At 44.8% G+C, this 8,494-nt stretch overlaps 1 long non-coding RNA gene across 1 annotated transcript; it reads right to left on the bottom strand.

The window, feature by feature from the left end:
• Positions 1 to 449: 449 nt before the first annotated feature.
• On the bottom strand, positions 450 to 1,174 carry LOC127664014 (uncharacterized). The gene is made up of 3 exons (XR_007973083.1): positions 1,048 to 1,174; positions 803 to 938; positions 450 to 651 (listed from the first exon to the last, which is right to left on the bottom strand). It is a non-coding gene; the product is annotated as an uncharacterized LOC127664014 (long non-coding RNA).
• Positions 1,175 to 8,494: the final 7,320 nt, after the last annotated feature.

Here is an 8,494-nt window from a genome sequence, read left to right as displayed (position 1 = left end):
TCGAGGGCTTTAGACTTTTCCATTCATGGTCAAGTTCAGGCAGCCTCAAAGCAAAGCACATCTGAGGCTCATTAAATCCAGACGTGCATTCTTCCTTAACAAATCACAGTGCTCTAGAAAGTTTGTTTATTTAACATAAAGTGCAATTTATAAAATACGGTTTAGCCCCTAGATTGCAGGAGTTAATATGACTTCATGCCCCGCTTTCTGGAGTAGAATAAACACAACGGGGAAATGGCAAAGCCCGTGTAGAGTTTTCCTATCTTCTCCTGGATAGCTCTCCACTGTTTATAGTATCGTTGGGTGAAACTCACATGTAGGAAGTTAGGGCGGGGTGGGGTGGGGGCGGGAAGATAGTTTTCTTTAACTGAATTGTTTGTATTTCTGGAAGTTGATTCGTTTTGGAAAAACTAACTTCCACCTTAACATTTTGCAGTAAACTTTATTCTTTCCACTCCAAGTTGGGAAACCGACTTTATTGCCCATGAATAAGCAGTCTTGAGCAGGTCGGTGGTACTGAAGACTCTAAAACTGTTTCTTGCGCATTTCTGCGTGGTGATAGGAAGTGGATTTGAATGTGGTGAAATGCCCTCCGAGGGCTCATGTACTTGACACTTGGTCTCCGGCCGGAGGCACAGTCTGGAGAGGTTGCTAGAAGAAGTGGTTGCTAAGGACAAGGCTTTGGGGCTCTGTAGCCTGGCCCCACTTCACACTGGGATGCAAACTAATGCAACCTGGCCCCTAAGATTTGAACTTATGCTTTAAAGTAATTTGGGAGAATAATGAAAATTGCCCAGCTTACGTTTCTGAGGCGAAGGTCGGAGATCGCAAGCTGTCTTGTAAAGCCATGCCACCACATGGCCTGGGAGACGGGCTGGGCTGGGCTGGGTCTTGGAGTGAGCAGACTTGGCAGATGAGACGCAGAGCTAGCGCCAGGGCTGAGTGCAAACATGAGCAGCCTGGAGGTAGGGCCTGGCATTGACCGGTATCCCTCACCCCTCACCCCTCAGCTCGAGGTGCCAAGAAGGCCCCTAACAGAGGCCCCACCTTTCAGCTTCCTTCCCAGGAGGCTGGCTGTCTTCCTCTCAGGCTGCCTTCTCTTGTGTCTTTCATCACGATTCAACCACCCCTCGTGTCAACGCGCTATCTGTGCGGGCTGTTGAAAAGGCACCACTCTCGGAGTCTATGCCAAGGGAGAGCTGCTAGATCTCCTTCCTTCCCCATTGCCGTGGTTCCTTCCCCTAAATGAGCCTGTTTAATGAGTCAAGAATATTCCATTAACCAAATGAGTACAGCTGCCAACAGAAATGTTCCAAAGAAAACACGCGAAAACGTATCTACTTCTCACTGTTTGGATGGGCGGCTTCTTTTTAAAATCGTGCTTCCCAGTTGGTCTTCCCTTGGGTTGTAGAACATTAGAGCAAACTTCTGCTGGGAGCCTATACTCATTCACAGCTCTCTCTCTCTCTCTCTCTCTCTCTGTCTCTCTCTGTCTCTCTCTCTCTCCTCTTTAACAGTTCTTTACACTGTTGTCTGTTCCCTGCCTAAGGCGTTGTCTGGGAAGAGGCAAAGAATTAAAGAAACACACTAACTCTTTGAGGCCATTGGCTTGCAAATATAAATGTTCCATGTAAGTCTAACAACAAAGTGGTTTATTTTAAACTGATCTAGTGGGCCAACTGGAAGGAAGTACTCTCCTGTCCTTCTGTGTGGTAAATCTCCATCAAGTGAGGTTGCAAAGTGAATAAAACGCCAATATCTCCAAATGACTAGTATCAGTCTCTTTTTTTTCACTTTGGCAAAGATGGCGCCCTCTGTTGAAAACAGATGGGCAGATGCCCTGATCTGTGTCCCTGACACCTCTCAGGTGCCTGGTGGACTGAACTTTGGAGCCTTGGGAAAAGGAATCTCTCACAGCCTCATTCAGGTTTCTGGAAGCTTCCAGGTCCAAACGGTTAGAGGACTGAAGGATTTCTTGCTGTCATCTGAGAATTTCACTCAGCTTATAGAAGTGTTCAATGAGCTAGACTTGCCAAGAAAAAGAAAAGAAAATGTTAGTCAGCTTGAAAAAGGGCTCTTAACCCCTTGTAAGCCTTGAAGTCCAAGTGTTTAGGGACCATCAAAGAACTTCATGCTTGTGGAATTTGTGTGTGTGTGTGTGTGTGTGTATAGTATGTGTGACCACAGTTGTACATGGGTGCACATGCATATACGGATATGCATGTACGTGTATGTATGTACATATGTATAGAGGCCAGATGTTGATATCAGCTATCTTCCTGAACTCCAGTAAGACAAGGTATGTCTCTGAACCTGGAACTCACCAATTCTTCAGCTAGGCTGGTTGACCAGCAAGCCCTAAAGAACCTCAAGCTCCCTCTCCTGACTCCTGACCCTAGCTTGGCTTACAGGCACACACACAGGTACCTGGATTTTTATGTAGGTCCTGGAGATCTGAAATGAGATCTATATGCTAGCAGGACAGGCACCTCTACCCATTAAGCTATCTCTCCAGTTTCATTTTTGTGGATTTTGATACAATGTTCCTTCCTGGTGGTTATTGGACATATAAAAATTCTCATGGTTTAGTTAATTCTTTTATGCTGTTCATACCTTTCTTAAGACTCCCCTGTGGCCATATCACACAATGTTGGAAGTAAGATTTTTACTTCAGTGATCAGACCTCTTCAGGCCAATTACATTGGATATTGTAACATTTTAAAATACCAGGCCCCATTACACAAGCTTGGTTTCAAAGGTTTTTCTTTTTGGTGGTCCTAGAAAGCAAGGGCCTCTTATATATGTGAGGCACGTTCCCTAACACTGCGCTACAAACCTGGCCCTTAATTTAAGAGGTTTTGTATGCATCTTGGCCAGTTTACATTAATCAGTATCACGCATGCTTAGTCCCATTTGGTGAGCTTTGAGGGTAAGCATCTACGCGCGTCCATGGTCAGGGCTCCTTCCCATCTCGGACTCTGCTGATCCGCTTCTGTCACTTGGTTTGCCTTCTCCAGGGCTGCACACAAACAGAGCTGCTCACCTCTATTTTTGCATATATACTTTAAAATCCAATCCCTTTGGCTCAGTGTAGTAGTAATTTGTTTTGTGTTTTATGTATACTGTTATGGATATTGGCAGTTTGTCCTTTGTTATTGCTAAGTAGTTTTGTTTATTTCTTTGATTCTTTCTTTCCTTCCTTCTTTCCTTCCTCCCTTCCCTTTTTCCTTTCTTTTCGAGACACAGGTTCTCTGTGTAGCCCTGGCTGTCCTGGAACTCACTCTGTAGACCAGGCTGGCCTCAAACTCAGAGATCTGCCTGCCTCTGCCTCTCATGTGCTGGGATCAAAAGCCTGAGCCACTCACCTGCCAGCCTGCTGAGTAGTTTTCTATTAGGTGAATAGACCATGATTATTGTTTTTGCATGTTTTAGAATAAAGTTGCTAATAATTAAGGTTTAATTTTGCATTCACATTCATGAACAGCGTCAGTCTGTAGTTTTCTCTCTCCATTTTAGTTTTCTTTCTTTTTAATTTTTTCTTTAATGTGTCTCTGTATGTGCCTGTGGATGAGTATCTCCAAAGGCCAGAGGATGACTTTAGGTTCCTTGGGACTCGAGCTATAGATAGTTGTGTGCTGCCTGATGAGTACGATGGAATCCAACTCAGATCCTTCTCAAGAGCAGCAGCTGCCTCTTAGCTACTGAGCCACCTCTTCAGCCCCCAGCTCTCATTTCTTGTGATGCTTTGCCTCTCTTGGGTACCAGAATACTACAGGCCGCATGAGCAGAGTAGAAACGTGTTGGGGGGGGTATTTATTGCTACTTGTGGGTGGTTTTTCTTGGCTGCCTGTTGGGCATTACTGCCCCAGAGGACCAGTGATGTCTTTCCCCGGAGCTTTTCTACAGGCCCAGGGACGGTGGAGAAGCCCCTGGCATTACTCTCAAAGTTTTGTGGCTTCACAGTTATTCTCTGTTCCTGTTCAGCACATGGCGTGCCAACAGGGCACAGATGTTCAAACACTATACACGGAAACTCCTAAGCCTTGACCTTGTAAAGAATTTCAGCCACCCTATTGAGTCTGACTGCTTCTGCTTCTTCAGCATAAAACAGTGGCCTTGGCCTCCAACTCCGGATGATCCAGTAACCAAAAATGCAGCTTGTTTCTAAAAGCAGAAATGGGGAGGGGGAATGAGTGGTGGCGGTAGTGGGGAATGTGCTAAGACCTCCAGAAAACAAATTAGACTTTTCCGAGTGGGGTGGGGGAAGGGAGACACTTCCATGACACTTCCATTCCCCCCCCCCTCCCCGCCAATTAAGTCTCTGAAGGGGGGAAAAACCCCAAAGAAAAAGGTGTATTTCTCATTAAAGTTGGCTGGTAAAGCAAACCAAAGAAAATTTAGATCCATACACAAATTTCTAGAAAAGGAATCTTGCATGTCATATAATGTGTCCCCTTCAACCACTAACAAATATAAAGACTGTCTCTCATCCCATCCCATAGAGATAGCCAAGATATTTGAAAACCACTGTTTTACAAGGTTCGGGGGGTGGGGGGAGCTTCGGGGAGATCACATTCCTGTGGATCAAGGCTGATTCTCTGCTCTCCTGAACTGGCATGCAGATCACGATCTTGGAGGTCTGAATTAGCCGAGTCAGGACAAAGAACACATTATGATGATTTTCATCTTTGGACTGAAGCTACATCCACAGGCTATTGGTGTTTGGGGCTAACTTTATAAGAAGAATCACTATCACCATCAATAAGTGCTCTAATTCTTACTGTGTTACGTGAGTGTGTACATTCATGTACCTGTAGAATGGTTGCATGATGGAGGCATTAGCAGACTGTGTAATACACCTTCTGAGACCCTCACAATGGAGGTTGACACAGGTTCGCAGAAGCATGGCTATTTGTGTAAGTCTAAGAATGTTAGCTCTGGTACATCTGGTAAAGTTACATCTGGTAACTTTACTATAAACCAGTCACATAGCATAGACCGGAAACCCAAACCAGGAGGGAAGGTTATGACATACAGTGTTTCATTTGTTAGCAGAGTAGGAATTTGAATACACAAAGACTTGAATAATGCAGCTGCCAGATGACCGCGCCAGAACCAAGAAGGTACTGGAGGCCCAGCAGTACAGACCCAAGGAGGGACACACTTTCAGGCAGCATCCATCATTCTGTGGTAATGGTCCTTCTCCTACTCTTTCTGGATGTTTTCTTTCCGAAAACTACAGACGAGGGACTAGAGGTGCGGCTCATTGGCAGAGAGCTTACCTAGCACGCTTAGGTTTCGTGGAAGGAGGAGGAAACCAGGAAACTGTAGATGAGTTTCCTCATTCCTAAGAGAAAAGTTAAGGAGGCTGACAGTTACATTATGTCTACACTCTAGGTCCTGAATCTGAGTGTGAGGAAATGGTTGTTCCTTATTTTGTTTGCTTGTTTTACAGTCCTCTATAAAATCGGCGGGATGTCTGAGCCAGTATGAAGGAGAACAGAGAAAGGGTTTGCCTCGGCTTCAGTTGGGGGTGGTTCTTAGACACAAAGATCAAGGGCAAGACTGAGAGACGGCTGAGTATCCATGCTTCTAGAACACTGTTGTCCCATTTTCTAGAGGAGTCTAAATATTGTTACAGGGTCTCACTAGATAGCTCTGGCTGACTTGAAACTCACTACATAGATCAAGCTGGCCTTGAACTCACAGGGATCTTCCTGCCTGTGCCTCTCGAGTGTTGGGATTAAAGGTGTGCTGTACTACGCTTGGCAACTGGTTATTTTTAATGCATTGCTTTATTAACTTGAGAATCTCATAGGATATAATTTGGTTATATTCATCCTAAGCCCTTGCCTCAATCCCTCCCAGATCTGCCCCTAGTTTCCATCGCCTTCCTATCTACTCGCAGTGTATGGAGCCATCCGTTGGATCATGGTCTGTTTACGAGAGGTCTCACCCTTAAAGGAAACTGACTCTCCCTGCTACAGAAGCTATCAACTGCCAGTGGCTTGTAAGCGTCTCCTCTCTTCATGCTAGAACCCTGACTGGCTTGATCTTGTGCTGGTCTTGTGTGGGTAACCTCAGCTGCTGTGAGGTGGAGAGTCTCTGCTCTCTTTTTACTTTTCATTATAGAGCCAGGGACTCTAAGTTACCCAGGATGGTTTTGAACCCGCTCTGAGTAGGAGGTAGGCCTTTTACCTTTTAATTCTTCTTCTGCAACCTCCGAAATAGCTGGATTATAAACCCCTGCCAACAAGCCTAGCTGATACGAGGAACTATTAACCACAATTTGTGTATGTTTACAACCCCATCTTGTAAACTGAGAGTAGGTCTGATGAGTAGTTATAAGTACTAAGAGGTCCTGGAATCCTTAGAAGATCCCGTGACCAGTCACTCCAAACCCAAACAACCCCTTCCTGTCTTCTGAAAACTGCTCCCCATCACCCCCACCACCAATGAACAGGTTCCCTTCCTCATGCCTGTTCTCCCAGCCCAGGGATGAGAGGAATGTTTATAGGACATGCTGACCCTTTGGCCCTCTAAGACTGAGAAAACATCACAGGAGCCATTTTTGTAGTGATCTGTACTTTGGGGTTCAGAATGTTCATGGGAACGGATTGGGGACTGAAGGGAAAATGGATGGTTTACAGGGTACTTATAGATTACCTACCAGTCAGTGCCCAGTGCTCAGGTGAACCGACTGGCCCACACTTCTCTGCAGAAGATTGGATGAAGACTGGGAATCAATCTCAAAGTCTCCTGGAAGGCATGGGAGCAGCCACAGCTATCTGTGGTAACTGGACGAGGCTCAGATGGACCCTGAGGAGAAAGGCTAACTGGGAGAGAGTGGGAGATGGGCCAGGCCTGCATCATTCCTCAGTTCTCAGGTGGGGCAGCTTATCTGTGTACATGTTCCATGCCTGGTCCACAGATCTCTGCTTTCATCATTTTTTTTTTCCATCTGCAGGGTTAATATTTCTACTATACATTAAAGTTCTTGCTTGTCTAGCATTCTGCCCATGTGTCCCATGAATTTTTAAGAAAATGAAATGGAATGTCTTCCCTTCTATTTCTGCCATGTTTGGAATATTTTTCAGTCTATTAGGCCACAGAAATGTCTATTAGAACCTTCTGGAGAGATCCAGAAACACAAATACCATAGCTCTGCCAGCTTTGCTTTAGACCGAATAAAATAGGTGAGGTTGAGAAGCCATCTTTTAACTTCTTTTTTGGTTTTGTTTGTTGTTTTTTCTTTTCTTTTGTTTTGGTTTGAGACAGGATTTTTCTGTGTAGCCCTAGCTGTCCTGGAACTCACTCTGTAGACCAGACTGGCCTCGAACTCAGAAATCCACTTGCCTCTGCCTCCCAAGTGCTGGGATTAAAGGCATGTGCCACCACCACCCGGCTATCTTATTGCTTCTTGGTGGACCATTTGACTTTAAAAATAAGCTCCATATCTTTCTGTAAAAACTATTTCTGTTTCATTTTATTTGCTTAGTAAGTGAGTGTGCACAGAGGCCAGAGAACAACTTAACTCTTTCATTCTACCATGTGGAAGTCATAAGGTTTTTCAATGTCTGGTAGAAGAAATGACAGCAGTTGCTATTGTTGCTTTTATAACACCCCATAAATGCTTCTTCCCTTGTGCCCCTCCCCCACACCCGTCTCCATTTCCCATGGATTTCTCTATATCTAAAAATTGGCCAAGATTTCTAGCTGGGAGTCATGTTTCATAAAATTATTGTTAAAGGTCCATATTTCTTTTATTTTTAAAGATTTATTTACTTTCTTTACATAAGTGCATTGTAGCTATCTTCAGACACACCAGAAGAGGGCATCGGATCCCATTACAGATGATTGTGAACTACCATGGGTTGCTGGGAGTTGAACTCAGGTCCTCTGGAAGAGCAGTCAGTGCTTTTAACCGCTGAACCATCTCTCCAGCCCAAAGGTCCATATTTCTATTCCAAGGAGGAACCCTTTGCTGTGCATCTCATCTATCCACAGATCTTGGTGCCTGGCTCTGCAGCCAGTCCCTTTCCCCATGGACCTATCTTTCCAGCCCACTCCCTACCTTTCTTTTAGTCGGTGATCAATGAAGGAAGGGGCCGGGTTCCCTGTGGACAACTTAGACTGTCATGGATTCAGAGGAAATCTTGGCTTTGAATGTTATCCAAGGCTTTGCAAGATCCTCTGGGCCCATCGCCTTCAATCCTCGCCAGAAGCTAGATTCCTTGCTTCATCAGAATCTCATTTCTCCCTCCATTTTTTAGAATACTGGTGTCAGACTTGGTGGGGGGGTGTTGTTGGTTAGGGGAATAATTTCATTTTTTGGGCTCATCGGTCTTGGGATAAATGGACACGGCTTCAATTGAACTTTATCTCTAAGGTTTATTTATGTATATAAAGCATACATTTTACACACACACACACACACACACACACAGAGTTTTCAGTTGGGTTATAAAAGTACTTGGACTTAGTTCAAGATTCA

The sequence above is a fragment of the Apodemus sylvaticus genome, chromosome 13 (assembly GCF_947179515.1).
Source record: "Apodemus sylvaticus chromosome 13, mApoSyl1.1, whole genome shotgun sequence".
In the NCBI taxonomy this organism is placed as follows: Eukaryota; Metazoa; Chordata; class Mammalia; order Rodentia; family Muridae; genus Apodemus; species Apodemus sylvaticus.
This window is presented reverse-complemented; position numbering and strand designations above follow the sequence as displayed.